Consider the following 17,080-nt stretch of genomic DNA (forward strand, 5'->3'; position numbering starts at 1 on the left):
ATGAACAGTGGGTTATTTTGAAGTGATTAAGCTTCTTCCCTGCCCATCACCCTTTCCGCTGTTGTATATGACATTAAATGGGCTCTCAACCAATTTGTTCTTAATTCAGACCAGAGAATGTCTCATAATTTCAGTCAATAGTCATTATATTCACCGGTATGCATTTGTAGCTTTCCAAAGCTCAAATTGCAATCAGCACAATGAGTCTCGTTCTATTTTTTATTTTATTTTTTTAAATAGCCAAGTAGCCTACCATACATTTCCAGGAATTAATCATGGTTCCACTGATACTATGATGTGCAAATTCCAGATACACAGAGTTCATATAGACAGACAAAAATAGCAGGACCATATGTTATGTGGCCATATTGTTGTTCTCCCACAATGCCACTGTTGCAGCGACAAAGTGGTTCTGCTGGTAGTACAAAGTAAGGCTTGAAGACACCAAGTGACAAGATACTACAGTTATTGCGGAGTGAGTGCCAATTCCCCTGCATCCCAAATTTTATCTCTAGGGCCAGCTGTAAGTTGTGATGATACACTTGAATTGCACAGCTTTGAACTCGAAACTTTACTCCTTGGGGGTCTTTGGACATTTACAGTGGAAGGAGGGGATGTCTACAAAGATACTAAGACTTGCAGTGCAGAAATAGGACAAAACAAACTCATGTTGGCTCGCTGGAGAACAGGGTAGCTGGATCAAGCTCAAAATAAATTTTGCTGTAAATGTCGATAACAGGAGACAATTTGAGCAACGTTAGAGTGAGTTTGAAGATGCTAGTTCCAATCCTCAAAATTACCACAAAAAAAAGTGAACACAACATCCCTTCCATTCAAACATGGTGCCGTGGAACAAGGCAGCTAACAACCAACTATGCAATATTGTAGTTGTTCAGGACAACTTCGACGTTTGTGTGTGTGTGTGTGTGTGTGTGTGTGTGTGTGTGTGTGTGTGTGTGTGTGTGTGTGTGTGTGTGTGTGTGTGTGTGTGTGTGTTGGGGGGGTAGGATTAGGGTTATTAGGGGTTTATTATCAACAAAAGTTGATCAAAAAGTCTTTTTGGTGCTCAAAATATATGGGCTCCTTGTGCCTTTCTAACTCTGACCAGCCGAAATCTTTTTTTTTCTTTTTTTTTTTAGCTGGAACAATATAAGTCCTCAGGAACAATAATTTTATTCAGGAAACCACACTGGATTTAAAGAAACCAATGCAGAGTGGTATTTACCTTCAGTTTTCAACCTTCACATATTTTATATCTTTAAAAAGATAAATATTGGCAGTCAAATTTATCTGGTATTACATAGAACAGAAGAGACGGAGGTGGAGAATACCAAACAGCTCGGTCTCCTCTTCTAACCAACCTATATAAATGAAACAAGGGTGTACCAAAACAACCCAAAAATAAATGCCTGTGGGAAACAGGAAATGGATTGTGCTGGGTTGGGTCTCCCTTTAACATGTGCAGTATGTCACTTGTGATCATCACCACTTCCGATGTGGGAAGATGGCGGCGCGAATTCATGTTTGCAGCGGCCTCACTCAGTACCGGTGTGGGAAGATGGTGGCACGAATTCATGTTTGCGGCAGCCTCACCCAGTATCGTCCATGCAGTGTCTTTGTCCACGTCTGTGTCTAAGTTTGTGTCTTCGTTTGATGGCTGGGAGAGCTGGCGCTGGATCAGCTGGAAGAGCTTGGTCTGCTGCAACATGTGGGCCCAGGGACCATGGCCCTGCCCGGAGCTGCGCCCGAGGAGGTAACACCGAGGGTGGTCTGACGCAGACGTGGGGCAGGCTAAGCTAACAGCTAGCCCATGCAGACCGGCACTTCTGATAACACCAAGGGCGATCTGGCAGCAGCCTCACCTGGCATTGACTGTGTTTTTGTTGTCGTCGTGTGGAGTGCGGGGAGGTGTGTCGAGGGTGTCTGGCTGGGAGAGCTGGCGTTGGATCGGCTGAGGGAGCCTGGTCTGCTGCGTCCGGTGGGCCCAAGGACCACGGCCCCTGCCCAGAGCTGCGCCCGAAGAGGAAACACTGAGGGTGGTCTGACAGGACGCGGAAGCAGGGCAGGCTAAGTTAACTGCTAGCCCATGCAGACCGGCAGTTCCGACAGTCATCCTGGCTGGCGTTCTTTCCCTTGGACAGTGATTTTTGTTTTTTTGTTTTTTGTCTTTTTATTTTGTTTAGTTTGGACATACTATCTGTTAGTTTGGTTATATGTGTTAGTTTGGATGTGTGTTGTTGTAGGTCTTGTAGGTTTTGGATGTGTTTTTGTCTTTGTGTTGCACTGCTGTGGGCTGGGGGATAACAATATTTCATTTCATTTTATGTGTGCAAGTACATTAAATAAAATGACAAAGTATTCCTGATCCCTGGAAAACAAGAGGATGGTATAATATGAACACGCATCAGAGATCACCGCAACACAAACAGCCACAAATGATAGTAATTAAAAAAGATTATTTTCAGCAAATAACCCGTTCAAATTCTGAGGGTATGTTAACATATCATTTAAATGTTAATTACATTTCTAATGTTGAAATAACAGTGTGACAATCAGTAGCATTGCAATGGTTGTGCCAGCACTGTGGACATGGATGAAAGAGAGAAAGCAATCGACATACTGGTTTTATTCGACCATTTCTAAAGTCACAGCCATCTTATAAAAAATATGGTATCCACTCCAATTTCCCTTGGGAATTTTTTTCCCCCTGATCAATCTGGGAAATATAATCCTTATGGGATAGCTGAAAGGGTTGATGTGCTGCTTGTTGGCTCATTAGGCGGCTCCTTATCTCTCCTCGGTGCTTTGCCTTGCTCTCACATGCCAAAAAGGAATTAATTTGAATGCCAGTCATAAGGATTCCCATTATCTTGGAAAGGTGAGCTAACTTTATCTCACTGAAGAAGAGGAGGGTTAAACTGTACGTTTGGTTTCAGTGAAATAAAAGGAGACGTGAGGTGGGTTTAGGCCTCAGTGCATTTTCGCATGTCTCCATGATGAGGAAGTTTTCTTTTTGTACCTGAGAATATGGGAAAATTTGTGTCAATGATAGAGCAGGTAGGACTAAACAATAATGATGTCTGTCTCTTTTTTTCTTTTCTTCCATCCATCCATCCATTATCCACACCACTTAGCCTGCTCTCAGGGTCGCGGGGATGCTGGAGCCTATCCCAGCAGTCATTGGGCGGCAGGCGGGGAGACACCCTGGCCAGGCCGCCAGGTTCAGTAAATGCATTTGGGATTCCTTTGAGCACAGCTCCTGAATTAATGTATCCATTCACTCACTTGTTCTTTATTTTATTTCCGAATTGTAAGTCACTCCAGATAAGAGTACCAGTTAAATGCCCCAAAATGTAAAAAGTAAAGCACCTTATCTCTGACTGTCGGTCAGCTGTGAGAAATGGGACCATACAGGACACTTCCCAGCAGGTGGAGATGCATGAAACTGAATGAATGTGAGCCCTTGTGAGTTGAGAGGGGAAAAAGGGGAAAAAAGAATAAAAGTGATTGCGTATTATATATTCACATAGAGTTTGACCCCAATTTGAATTTTGAGATACCTATTAGGGAAAGAAAAAAAAACCTGTAACACTATTTTCACGAGACAAAGATGACAGATCCTCCAAATTATGGCGTGAAGCGAGCCACATTAGAGAATACACAGTAAACATTGTGCTTTATGACAACAGCTGAGGAGATCAGAAAAATGCTCATCACCTCTGAGCGGCCCTACAGGTTTTCGACAATCTGCAATACTTCCACTAGCCTCGTCCAAGCTTGTGAAGCTTTGAAAATGCTGAAATATTTTTCTAATTCTCACACTATTAGACATATACATATCGCTGCTTTTCTGACTCCTTCATAATAGCATGCCTTTGGAAAAACAGGAGGTTTGAATGCAGACATGAAGAGTTATTAGATATTCTGGATGCACTGATTTTGATTTTGAGATACTTTATTGATCCCTGTGGCGCAATTCTTCCTCTGCATTTAACCCATCCTAGCTGTGTAGCTAGGAGCAGTGGGCAGCCGCCGTGCAGCGCCTGGGAACCAACTCCAGTTCGTCTTGCCATGCCTCGGTCAGGGGTACAGACAGGAGTATTAACCCTAACATGCATGTCTTTTTTGTTTCTGATGGTGGGGGAAACCAGAGCACCTGGAGAAAACCCACCGCAGACACAGGGAGAGCATGCATACGCCACACAGAGGACGATGTGGGATGACCCTCAAGGTTGGACAACCCCGGGGTTCCAACCCAGGACCTTCTTGCTGTGAGGCGACAGCGCTAACCACTGCGCCATCATGCCACCCAAATTCTCATGTTCACAATATGTCTCTCTACATTGTATGATGTTAATGAAGATACTTTCATTGTCACGGTACATACATACAGTGAAATTCATTCTCTGCATTTAACCCATCCTCTATACACATACTAGGCGCAGTGGGCGGGGACCAACTCCAGTTCTTTGTTATCGCCTTGCTCAGGGGCACAGGCAGGAGTATGAACCCTAACATGCATGTCTTAGATGGTGGGAAGAAACCGGAGCACCCGGAGGAAACCCAAACATGTGGAGAACATGCAAACTCCACACAGAAAGGACCTGGGACGGCCTGGGGTTCGAACCCAGGGCCTTCTTGCTGTGAGGCAACAGTGCTAACCACTGGGCCACCGTGCCACCCCACATATGTAAGGACACGCTGGCTGTGAACTTTGCATTTACATGCGCCAAAAACATCAAATCAAAATTCTGCTGCATTTCTTGTTCCTACCTGTTAAAGTCTTCCTGATTCAAATGTGCAAAACAAGCTTGTAATAAAAGGAATAACACCGAGCAAGTTAAGGCAGAGTGGGGGGCAGAGGGGTTGCAACACAACAAAGGTAACAGCGGTTTTGTAGGTCAAGCATAAATACACTTAACATTATTCTGATGAACTGCACATTGTTCACAGACTGAATTCAAAACATCTGAATGGTTCACAAATGAAAAGAGATGTGCACATCGTGTTAAATAAAGCTCAAGACGCTGACTTGCGTTCTAAAAGGCAGAATGGAAGGTGTAGCTCAAGTTCTCTCTGTAGGAGGTCTGTTTGAGGCAGAGTTGACCCCATTAGTCACTACTGATGCAGACAAGTAGTAATTACTGCATTCCGCTCCTGTAATGAAGAAAAGCGCAGACTATTAACAAAAGCCGACGTACACGTGCAGTCACAATAGAATCTCACTTCACAGCAGCTGTGATAGGAATCTAGCTCAGTAGAAAAGTGCCCACATCAGCAGAGGCGAAACTACCGTATATCCAGGCGGAGATGGGCACAAATACATCAAAAAGTACCTTGTTGCAAATTACAAATACTTGCTCATCAAATGTATCAAAATAAAACACAAAATACTGGTATGAGAAAATGTATCTAATTAAAATACAAGTTTTTTTTTTTAAATCCCCCCTTTTCTCCCCAATTGTATTTGGCCAATTACCCCACTCTTCCGAGCTGTCCCGGTCGCTGCTCCACCCCTTCTGCCCATCCAGGGAGGGCAGCAGACTAACACATGCTTCCTCCATTACATGTGGAGTCGCCAGCCGCTTCTTTGCACCTGACAGTGAGGAGTTTCACCAGGGGGTCATAGCGCGTGGGAGGATCACGCTATTCCCCCCAGTTCCCCCTCCCCCCTGAACAGGCGCCCCGACCGACCGACCAGAGGAGGCGCTAGTGCAGCGACCAGGACACATACCCACATCCGGCTTCCCACCCGCAGACACGGCCAATTGTGTTTGTGGGGACGCCCGACCAAGCCGGAGGTATCACAGGGATTCGATCCATCGATCCCCGTGTTGGTAGGCAACGGAATAGACCGCTACGCTACCCTGACAAGTCATCATATTTTATCCTCTTTGAGTGTGCCGTTCTTGAAATTAGTCTCCCTCTCATTATTGCTTTAATTGTATCCTATAAGATAGTTGGATCTACTTGGCCAATCTTGTTACCTTTTATAACTAATTTATTCCTTGATCTCCTTACTGACTCGTTGTTTAAGATACTGATATTTAGTCTCCATAGTGTACTCTTTGGGCTGTTATTCAAGGGTATCGATGACTGAATTAAGTTGTGATCTGATACATCTGCTGCTCCTGTTAAGCGCCCCTTCACCCTGTCTCTGTCAATAATGTTCATCAGAAAGTAGTCTAACGTGGAGTGTAGCTGGTGAGTGGCTTAATAGTGAGTAAAGTCTTTTTCCTCTGGATGGAGATTCCTCCAAACTTCACACGTCTGTCTCTTTGATTAACATGTTGAGGTCTTTTGACCTGTGGGGTTTATATCTTTTTGCAGTTGTTGTATCAACAGAGTGGTTTAGAGACTCCAGCACAGACTAAAATTCCTTCGCTTTCAGAAATTATCGTTATCAAATAGGGACTTAAAAGAATGTTCTATTGCTTTCTGGTGGGGTGTATATATTGGCAAATGTGGCCAAAACGTTTATCTATCCTTCCTTTTACTATTATATACCTGCCCTCTTTGTCTCCTTTTTCCTTAACTAATTCAGAGTTGAGAGAGTTGGAAACCAGAGTCGCCACCCTTCTTTAATGACTATTATTACAGGAACTGAAAAAAAGAGTTTAAGTACCCAAACGTTATCAACTTGTCATGTTCTTGTTTTGACATGTGTGTCTCTTGTAGGAATACAACTTGTGTCCTGTCCTTTTTAATTTTTGCCAGCACTTTACTCCTTTTGATTGGATTACTCAGGCCATTCACATTTAAGGAAGCAATTCATAGCTTATGTGACCCTATCATGCTTGTACCAGATAATGAATGAATTAGTAGTCCCCCAGAACAAAATTAGAACTAAAATCACAACTATGTAACTCAAAAATGAAGAAACCTTGGGCGTCCAGGTAGTGTAGCGGTCTACTCCGTTGCACTACCAACACGGGGATCGCCAGTTTGAATCCTCGTGTTCCCTCCGGCTTGGTCGGGCGTCCCTACAGACACAGTTGGCCGTGTCTGCAGGTGGGAAGCCGGATGTGGGTGTGTGTCCTGGTCGCTGCACTAGCGCCTCCTCGGGGTGCCTGTTCGGGGAGGAGGGGGAACTGAGGGGATTCTCCAATGCACTACGTCCCCCTGGTGAAACTCCTCACTGTCAGGTGGAAAGAAGCAGCTGGCGACTCCACATGTATCGGAGGAGATGTGGTAGTCTGCAGACCTCCCTGGGTCGGCAGAGGGGGTGGAGCAGTGACCGGGATAGCTCGGAAGAGCAGGGTAATTGGCCAGATACAATTGGGGAGAAAAAAATCTCCAAGTGAGGAGGTGGTTCTTGCTCCTCAACTGTGACCCCGTTGGTGGGTTGAGGGTGAAGCCTCTCAGTATGAGAGGCCCAGTATTAAGGATGGCTCATGAGTCGAAAAGCAGTAACTCTACCATCCTATGATTCCAACATGCCCTGTATTGAAAATGGAGCCACACAGTGAACAATGCACGGCCAAAATATAAAGCTGTCATGACTATTTTAGAGTTTCGGAAATTTAAAAAGTCGTGCCGTTTCGTGTAATTCAAGTCCCTATTCGAATTCGCTCGGAACATCCCTACTCTGGAACACTTGAATATTTCCCCTCGCTCTCAGCTCCCACTGCGCCTCCTGTGCACTGCTGTATTTTCGAGCCCCCGTATCCCAGTGGATCCGTATATTCGTGTATGGCGTTTAAAAGCGAATCCCCCCTCCTTTAGGGCTTTCTTGATCCCGCTGTATTCCCTGCGCTTCTTGACTATCTCAGTCGCATAATCATGGTCCAAGTAGAGAGACCTGTTGCCCCATTGGATTTTTCCCCTTTTCCAAGCATCGCTCAACTCCATCTCCTTGATGGTGAACTCCTGGAAGCTGATAATGATAGGTCTCGGAGGGGTTTCGGGTCAGTGTTTTTGCGCAGGGGACCAATGTGCACTTAACAACATACACTATATTGCTCTGTTTGTGCCGGGGGACCAACTTCTGGAGTAGCGTATTTTGGGGTTTGAAACCTTTTCCGACACCACTGGTTTATGCTTAGGCTGCTGTTGTCCTTCACTGTTCGGGCAGCTTCCTGGTTTGGACAAATGCCCAGTTAGGATAACCACACTTAACCAAGGCCTGTTTAATGTGGGATTTCTCCCCTTCCTCGGCCGCTGTGTCGGTAGGGACATTGTCAGCTCAGTGGTACAGCATCCTGATGACTCCTAGTTTGTGCTCCAGTGGATGATGAGAGTCAAACCTTAAGTACTCATCAGAACACAGGAGAGCTAACGCGCCAGGCCAGGACTCCGCAGTCTACACCCATCTACAAGCCAGTGGCCACTCTTTCAAGGATGAGGATGTGAACATCCTTGATAGGGAGAAACGCTGGTTTGAACGGGAAATCAAAGAGGCCATCTATATGTTAAGAGGGAACAACCATCCTGAACTGGGGGGGGGGGGGGGGGCTAAGAGTATGTCTGTCACCATCTTACAATGCTGTGACTGCAAACATAACCCAAGTCCTCTGTGAATAGTACACTTGGCCAATGTAATGGTCACGCCCATATTTGCATATGAAACTGGTCATTGGTTTCAGTTGGTATTGTTTATAAGGGTGGGGATACCTGCAGTCAGTTTAGACTGAAGAGGTCACTTAGATGAGTGATGAAATGTATATGTCAATAAACGCTGTATCCAGATGAACTGATTAAACCTTCTTTGATTTTCTACCTGGATTATTGAGCATATGTCAAGACGAGTTAACAAGTTATTTGGCAGGAAATTTGCGATTGATCTGGGAGAGCGCTTTCACTATGTGTCTGACTACTCCACCGGCAAACCGGTAGTCCCAGGTGAGTATTTTTTATGTATTCTCACAGTCTGGGCCCTGCCTGTCAGGAAATTAAATAGCCAATTACAGATAGAGTTGCCCAGACTAAGACCTCTGAGTTTCAACACCAGTTTGGATGGTACATTCCGACATAGTTATTTTTCTTTTCAAGGTGTATTAGAGCAGTATGCAGAGCAAGCGAAATAGCGTCATCTACAGATCTATTGGAACAGTGGGCAAACTGTAATGGATCAAGGGTAGCAGGAATGTACAGTTTATATTTGATATAAGGGTGCTTTGAATGCACTAATTGGAATATATTTAGTGCAGTGTGCAACTCTCTCGATGAACTCACTGACACAGTGATGTCATACAACAAGTTCTGCGAGGAAATGTGCATCTCTACCAAAACAATCACATTTTACAGCAATAAAAAACCCTGGTTCTCCAAAGAATTACACCTCTTACACAAAGAAAGAAACTGGGCATACAAAAACGGAAACAGGGATCAGTACAAAGCATTCAAGTATAAGTTGCGTGCTGCAATAAGAAAAGCAAAGTCTAGCTATGCAAACAAAACTCGAACTACAATTCTCTTCCATTAATTCCAGATCAATATGGGAAAATCTTAAGGAAATGACAAATTACAAAAAACGCCTCTGCTCCCCTCCAGATAATGACCATAACCTCCCAGATAAATTAAACATGTTTTATGCAAGGTTTGGAAAACCTATTCTACCAGCCACCCCCCCCTACTCCCACTCCAATGCCACCCTTCTGCATCCAGGAGGAGGAGGTGAGAGCAACATTCAAGAAGCTGAACATTAAAAAAGCAGAAGGGCATTAGTCCTGCTTTTTTGAGTCACCGTGCAACACAATTGGCCCCAATATTTTCCACCATATTTAACATCTCTCTAAGCCAATGTACAGTCCCACGGTGCTTCAAACTCTCTACCATCATTCCTGTGCCAAAGTCCTCAAAGATCACCTGCCTCGATGACTTCAGACCAGTTGCCCTAATATCTGTGGCCATGAAAGCATTTGAGTGCATCATTCTGTCACACTTGAAATCTTGCACCTCCTCAATGATGGACCCATATCAGTTTGCCTATCAAGCCAACCGGTCTGTTGAGGATGCAGTTAGCATAGCCCTGCACCATGCCCTGCAACACCTGGAATCACCAAACACCTACGCACGCATCCTGTTCATAGACTTTAGATCCACCTACAACTCCATCAACCCACTCAAACTCTTTAGCATATTCTTGGATATGAACATTGACCCAGCCATATGCCACTGGATTCAGAGCTTCCTGTGGAACTGGCCACAGAGGCTGAAGGTTAATAACTTAACCTCACACCCTCTTACCCTCGGTACAGGTGATCCTTGGGGCTGTGTTCTCTCCCCCTGGCTCTTCTCACTTTACACCACCCACTTTACATCCATGGATAACTCAGTGAAAATAATAAAATACACAGACAACACAACCATTGTCGGTCTCATCTCCAACAGTGATGAAACCCAGTACCGCACTGCAGTAGACCAAGCTGTCACCTGGTGTGCAAACAACAACCTTCTGTTTAATACAGCCAAAACCCCAGAACTCATTATTTACTTCCGATGCATGCCAAATCCTAAAACACCCATACAAATGAACGGAGACTGCATCACCATCACCGACTCTTTTAAATTCCTTGGAACATACATCAGCAATAACCTGAAATGGAAAATTAACACAGCACACATCGTTGCAAAAGCTAAACAATGACTTTACTTCCTTAGGTAGCTTAAAAAATACCGGATCAAACATCAACTGCTCATTCTGTTTTACTCAGCCATTATCAAATCCATCATAACAGCTTCTATTACAGTATGGTACGGTGGCATGGACAGTCAAACACAGAAAAAAACTGCAGCGGATTGTCAACAAGGCATCCAAAATCATAGGCAACCCACTCCCCTCAGTTGAATCTCTACATACTAATCAGACTGTAAAGTGAGCAAAGAAGATCATCTCTGACCCCTCACATCCTGCTCATCACCTTTTCCAGCTCCTTCCCTCAGGAAGGTGCTACAGGTCAGTGTCCACTAAGACTAAACACTCCATGAACAGTCCCCCCCCCAGCCATCAGGACTCTGAATTCCTCCCTATAGTCCCCTCCTCCCACGCCATTGGCATAAATACCACCATTCACCTAATTGTTATGTGTGATATGTTTATTTCTGTTATTGTGTGACTGTATTGTTCATGATAATATGTGGAGTGTCTGTTGTTGTCCATGTATGTATTGTGCTGCAGAGTTTGTGTACCAAAAACACATTCCATCGGCCTTGGTCGTGTGGCTAATAAAATAATCTAATCTAATCTAATCTAATCTAATCTAATAACCATTTTTTCAGGAACTTCATAGTAGCAGCGGTCAAAGCAACAGGTCGGAAATCATTAAGGCAAGAGACAGGTATTTTCTCAGGTACAGGCACAATGGTGGTTTTCTTAAAACACAGTGGAACCACACACAATGACAGGGACAGGTTAAAAATGTCAGTAAAAACCTGAGATAGCTGAGTGTACCATGCCTTGAGGACACGGGAAGGGATGCCATCTGGGCCAGCAGCTTTATGACCATTAACTCTTAAAAGTTTTACTCACATCATCAGCCTCTGTCACCTGTAGATCGACTTCGTCGAGTGGTCACTGTGCTGCTGTCACTGGGTCCAAGTTGGGAGATTCAAAGCGGGCAGAAAAGTTGTTAAGCTCATCCGGGAGAGAGGCAGAGGTGTTGATAGCCACACTGGGTTTAGATTTATCGCCTGCAGCCCGCTCCACATGCGCCATGAGTCACAGCCACTGTAGTCATTTTCCAGTTTGTCCGTATATTGTTATGTAGTGGCTTTGATGGGCCTCCTTAATTCATACCCGGATTTGTTGTAGCGTTCCTTGTCCTCCCACTTACAAGCAGTGTCAAAATCCAACCTACGCAACTGCTGCCTATTTCATTATAACAAATATATTTGTTACATTTCATTATAACAAATGTTCATTCAGCTCAGCAAATAAAAATAAAGGCCTTTTCATTTATCTAAATAGTCAAGTCAAGTCAGTTTATTTATCGAGTGCATTTACAAACAAACATTGATCAAAGTGCTTTACAGAGAGATTAAATGTATTACAGTCAAACAAAAACATAGGAATGATCAAATATAAGCACAGACAGAAATAAGAGGATATAAGTAAAGTAATACTTACAGATAGACACAAATAGACACAAATACACTGGTGTGATACCTTAGTACATGTTTGGTTGATTTCTGGTACAGCCCCTTGGAGAAAAACGCACCAGCTGCCACTAGTCAAACCCACATTCAGCTGCTCTACATGTAAATCACATCCCAATCCCTCTAACACTCAGACACCATCATTTTGTCTCCAAAGTACCTCATTCAGTAAATTTTGACAATCTTATTACCATTACACACACTATAATTTCATCCTCGCCTTCCCTTTCCTCCAGATTTGGTCGGCTGGATATGAGATCGCTGTCAAACAAATCATTTTTTCTGTCAGGGTTTTATTTTGTCCCAAAATCTAAACTGCTTCTTTATCCCGAGTCATGGCTTACCACTGATGACCTCACCCCTCTCACTGAAGCCACTCCTTATTCAGGCTACTCTCACTTTCATCAACCCAGGTTATATTCACGAGGTGGTGGGGCTGCCGTAATTCACAAAAATGACCTCAAGTGCTCCATTATATATTCATTTTATTTTATTTTTTGATTTTTCCCCCTTTTTCTCCCCAACTGTATTTGGCCTATTAGCCTATGTTCCGAGCCGTCGCGGTCATTGCTCCACCCCCTCTGCCGAGCCGGGGAGGGCTGCAGACTACCACATGACTCCTCCGATACATGTGGAGTCGCCAGCCACTTCGTTTCACCTGACAGCGAGGAGTTTTGCCAGGTGGACGTAGCGTGTGGGGGATCACGCTATTCCCCCAGTTCCCACTCCCCGCTGAACAGAAGCCCTGACCGACCAGAGGAGGCGCTAATGCAGCGACCAGGACACATACCCACATCAAGCTTCTCACCCGCAAAAAACTTTGTTGTAAAGAAGTCGATTTGTGTTTCGGTTGCGTTTAGTGGTGCAATGTGTTTGATGCATCAACGTGTCATGTATGAATGCAGAGGAGGAGGACAGATTAGAGGAGCGCCACTCCTGATTCTCTGATTCTCTGATGCCCTCAAGCAGAGCATTACACGCGACTGTGTTCTAGTCTACGTACGCCCCCTGCTGATAGGAGGCTACAATAGCCAGCTAGGTAGTCAGGCACTTATATGTGCAGTCAGGAAGCAACCTGCCACGTGTAAATATATCCTGAGAGACTTCACTAAAATAATCGTTCACTCCAATCGTTGTCTGCCCATTTATTGATGTTATGAGAAGCACAAAACATCGCACTGATCAATGCGTTAAAAGACACGGGGAAATGTAAAACAACCTCAGCAAAACAAACAACATAGGTTCTAAGATAATAAGGCAAATGAATACAGTTCAATTTTGCCCTGGAATAGGTGTACTTATCGCACTGGAAGATCTGTAATTATTGCACTAGTATCAACGTAATTATGCACTAGAGGGTCATTTCCCTCCGTTATTACCGACAGGTATGCATCCCTTTATCAACAGTACCCAGTAAAATAATGTGGTTTCCCTGCTGGGCGGGAGAAGACACAAAATCAATGGAATTCTACTGTGCGGGCCTGAATGGTCAGAATGTTTGCGGGAGCGGGCGGGAGTGGACAAGCACATTGCGGGAGTGGACAAGCACATTGCGGGAGTGGACAAGCACATTGCGGGTGGGGGTGGTAATGGTCAGAAATCCAGCGGGAGCGGGATTAAGAAAGCCCCGCGCAGGGCTCTACTCTCTATCTCCTACCCTAAAATAGAAGATTTTCACCTATCTGATCACAGGGCAATCATTTTTTACCTCGATTTGACACACGTTTCTCCTGTCCGCCCTACTCCACTCCCTGCTTCTTCCACTGCCAATAAGTTTGCAAAAGCCTATAGAGAAGCGCCCGCCATAGTCAGTGTCAGAATCAGAATCAGAATCAAGTTTATTGGCCATGTAGGTTTGCACACACATGGAATTTGACTCTGGTTTCGTGTCTCTCATGGTGTACTTAACATGGAATAACAACACAATAACACAACGAGGTATCGAGGCTGCAACATCTCATGGAAGCGCAGAGAAACTTGTCTCTTTATTTAACAGTACTGTTTTGGCCAGCTTTGGCTCTGCTGCTCCATCCTCTTGCTCCTTGATCTAACTGCAGCCTTTGACACAGCAGATCATCATATTCTCAATCACAGATTACACCAATGGGCGGGGATCTTTGGCTCTGTCTTAAACTGGGTTTCCTCATATTAATATAACAGATCTTTTAGTATGTATATTAGCAACTCATCTTCTTCCTCAGCCCCCATTTTCTTTGGTGTTCCCCTAGGTTCCATACTCGGTCCAAATCTGTTCTCCATCTATTTGCCTCCTCTAGGCCACATTATTCAAAAACATAACGTATCTTTTCACTGTTATGTGGATGACACACAGCTCTGCCTCCCCCTAGAGCTTAATAACTACAACAAACTGACCGACCTCAATAACTATCTGCAAGACATCAAATCCTGGATGGCTGCACACTTTTTTCAGCTCAATGAGAATAAAACTTAAGTTATGTTATCTGGACCACAGCATTTGACCAACATTATTTCTCCTCATCTTGGCCCACTGACTCCCTCTGTTAAATCACATGTAAAAAAAATTTGGGAGTCATATTCCATTCAGGGTTAATGTTTGACAAACAAATCAATCAGGTGGTAAAATTGAGCTTCATGTAGTTCCACTCCATCTCCAAACTCAGATCAATTCTCTGTACTTCTGACCTGGAGAAAGTCATCAATGCCTTCATATCCTTCTGCCCTGATTACTGCAACTTGTTATATTTTGGTATCATTCACTCTTGTTTATTCAGTATCCAACTAGTTCAGAATGCAGCAGCAAGAGTTTTAACAAGGTCAAAAAAGAAGGAGCACATTGCTCCCATTCTTGCCTCCGTACACTGGCTGCCTGTTAGCTACAGGGTTGTTTTTAAAATCCTGATGTTTGTCTACAAAGTGTTAAATGGTCTAACCCCCTCTTACATTACAGAACTCCTGCCCCCATATCACACCGTAAGAGAACTGAGATCATCTTACTAAAGACTTCTGTCTGTCCCAAGATCCAGGACTAAATGTTATGGGGACAGGGCCTTTTCTACCGCTGCTACATAACTATGGAATTCCCTTCCTCCCACCATACAATTCTTCTCCACTACTGAGGTTTTCAAGAGTCATCTTAAAACATACTTTTACTCATTAGCTTTTAACTGTGCCTAACTCAACCAGCTCAGGTATTTCTCCTGAAGTCTCTGTAGGCCTGTGTTGTCAGTATGGGCTCTGTGTGTCCATATGCATTTACTATTATTATTGTTATTATTATTACTATTATACAAATTTCCTTTAACTTCATGCCATAATACAACATAATAACCAGGCAGGTCTATTCCTTGGGCCTAGGGTTAGAATGAGGTAGAAGTCTATGTGATTGATAGTGCCTTTCTTAGGATATGAGATGTTCCAAGTAGTGCGGTCTTCTGTAGTTCTTGTATTTTGATGTTACCCGGAATCCGCTGGGTGTATTTCTCCATCCCTTTTTTTTACAAGTCCCAGGGCTCCTATCACTACTGGTATTGTGGTTTTCATTCCCCACATTCATTCAATCTCTATTTCAAGGTCTTTATATTTCGACAGTTTTTCAGTTACTTTTACTGTGGTGCTCCTTTCAGCCGGGATGGACATGTCGATGAGTAGGCAGCTTTTTTCTTCTTTGTTCTTGATGACAATGTCTGGTCTGTTGGTCTTTATCTCATGATCTGTCTGTATTGGCACGTCCCATAAGATTGTGATGTCGTATTTTTCTGTTACTGTTTGGGGCTCGTGCTCGTACCGTTTTTCTTTTGTGTTGATGTTGAATTCTTTGCAGATGTTCCAGTGCAGGTATGTGGCGGCCTTGTTGTGTCTTTGTAGGTATTCAGTTTTGGCCAGCTCAGGGCACCCTGCACCAATATGCTCATTATTATTATTATTATTATTATTATTATTATCATCATCACTGATTTTTCTTCTCGTGTTCGTTTCATTCTTTTGTTTTCCTCTGTGTGCTAGAAGGCACTTTGGATCAACTGTGTTTTGTGTAAAGTGCTACATAAATAAATTTCAGCTGAGTTTAGCTTAGTAATAAGAACATTTTGAGGAGTCAAACGTTGTGCGCAGCACCTGTTATTTCCTGATGGATGCGGTAGAATTGCAGGATGGGAGACTTCTTGTTTGGCTGCGACTGTATATCTTGTCTAAAAGACCCTAAATCTGTCTTTGATTATATAAAATGATCCACTGTGACATGCATGGGTTTGGCTCAAGGTCAGTGTGATTTTGTGTTAGTGAGCAAGTACATTCAATCTTATTTGTCCACATCAAAAGATACAGATATGTAATATATTGATATTCATTGTATTGATACAATTGTAACAATCACATTATTATTATTATTACTATTATTATACAATACTTGATCTTGATCCCTGTGGAGAAATTCCCTTGTTCCTCTCCTCTCAGAGCACAGTGTCAGTGGCATATTGTTGCCACTGGAGCTAGCTGAGATCTAGTGTGTTGCTCAAGGACACTTCAGAAAGAACAACGCTTGTGCATATTCAGGACCTTCAGCTACTTACTAGGCCATGCTGTCCCAGGATTTTTGATTGCCCACCAGCGCTTTTTCCAAAATCATAGTGAAGCTTGCAAAGCCTTCTTAATCCCAAGGACCTTAAAAGTTTCTCACCTATGGAAAAATATGTAGGCTACTGGAACTCAAGGAGAGTTGTACCGCTACAAGGTCATCTCGGGTATTTGTCATTGAAAGCTGGCATACTGTGTCCAAATACGCACCTTTCAAACACCCACACACTTTCCCACTTGACGCATTCACATCGACAATGCCCACCACAAACACCCACACACTTTCACAAAATGCTAGCATCAAAGCCAACTTGAAAAGTCTGGGATTTGGCACACGTTGTACGCTGTCCTTGCCGCGCCACAAGACGCCCATCCTTCATATTCAGACGGGCCGTCCTCTGGCTCCCCTGTGAGTGCTTATGTTGGTGGC

The sequence above is a fragment of the Lampris incognitus genome, chromosome 4 (genome assembly GCF_029633865.1).
Source record: "Lampris incognitus isolate fLamInc1 chromosome 4, fLamInc1.hap2, whole genome shotgun sequence".
Taxonomy (NCBI): Eukaryota; Metazoa; Chordata; class Actinopteri; order Lampriformes; family Lampridae; genus Lampris; species Lampris incognitus.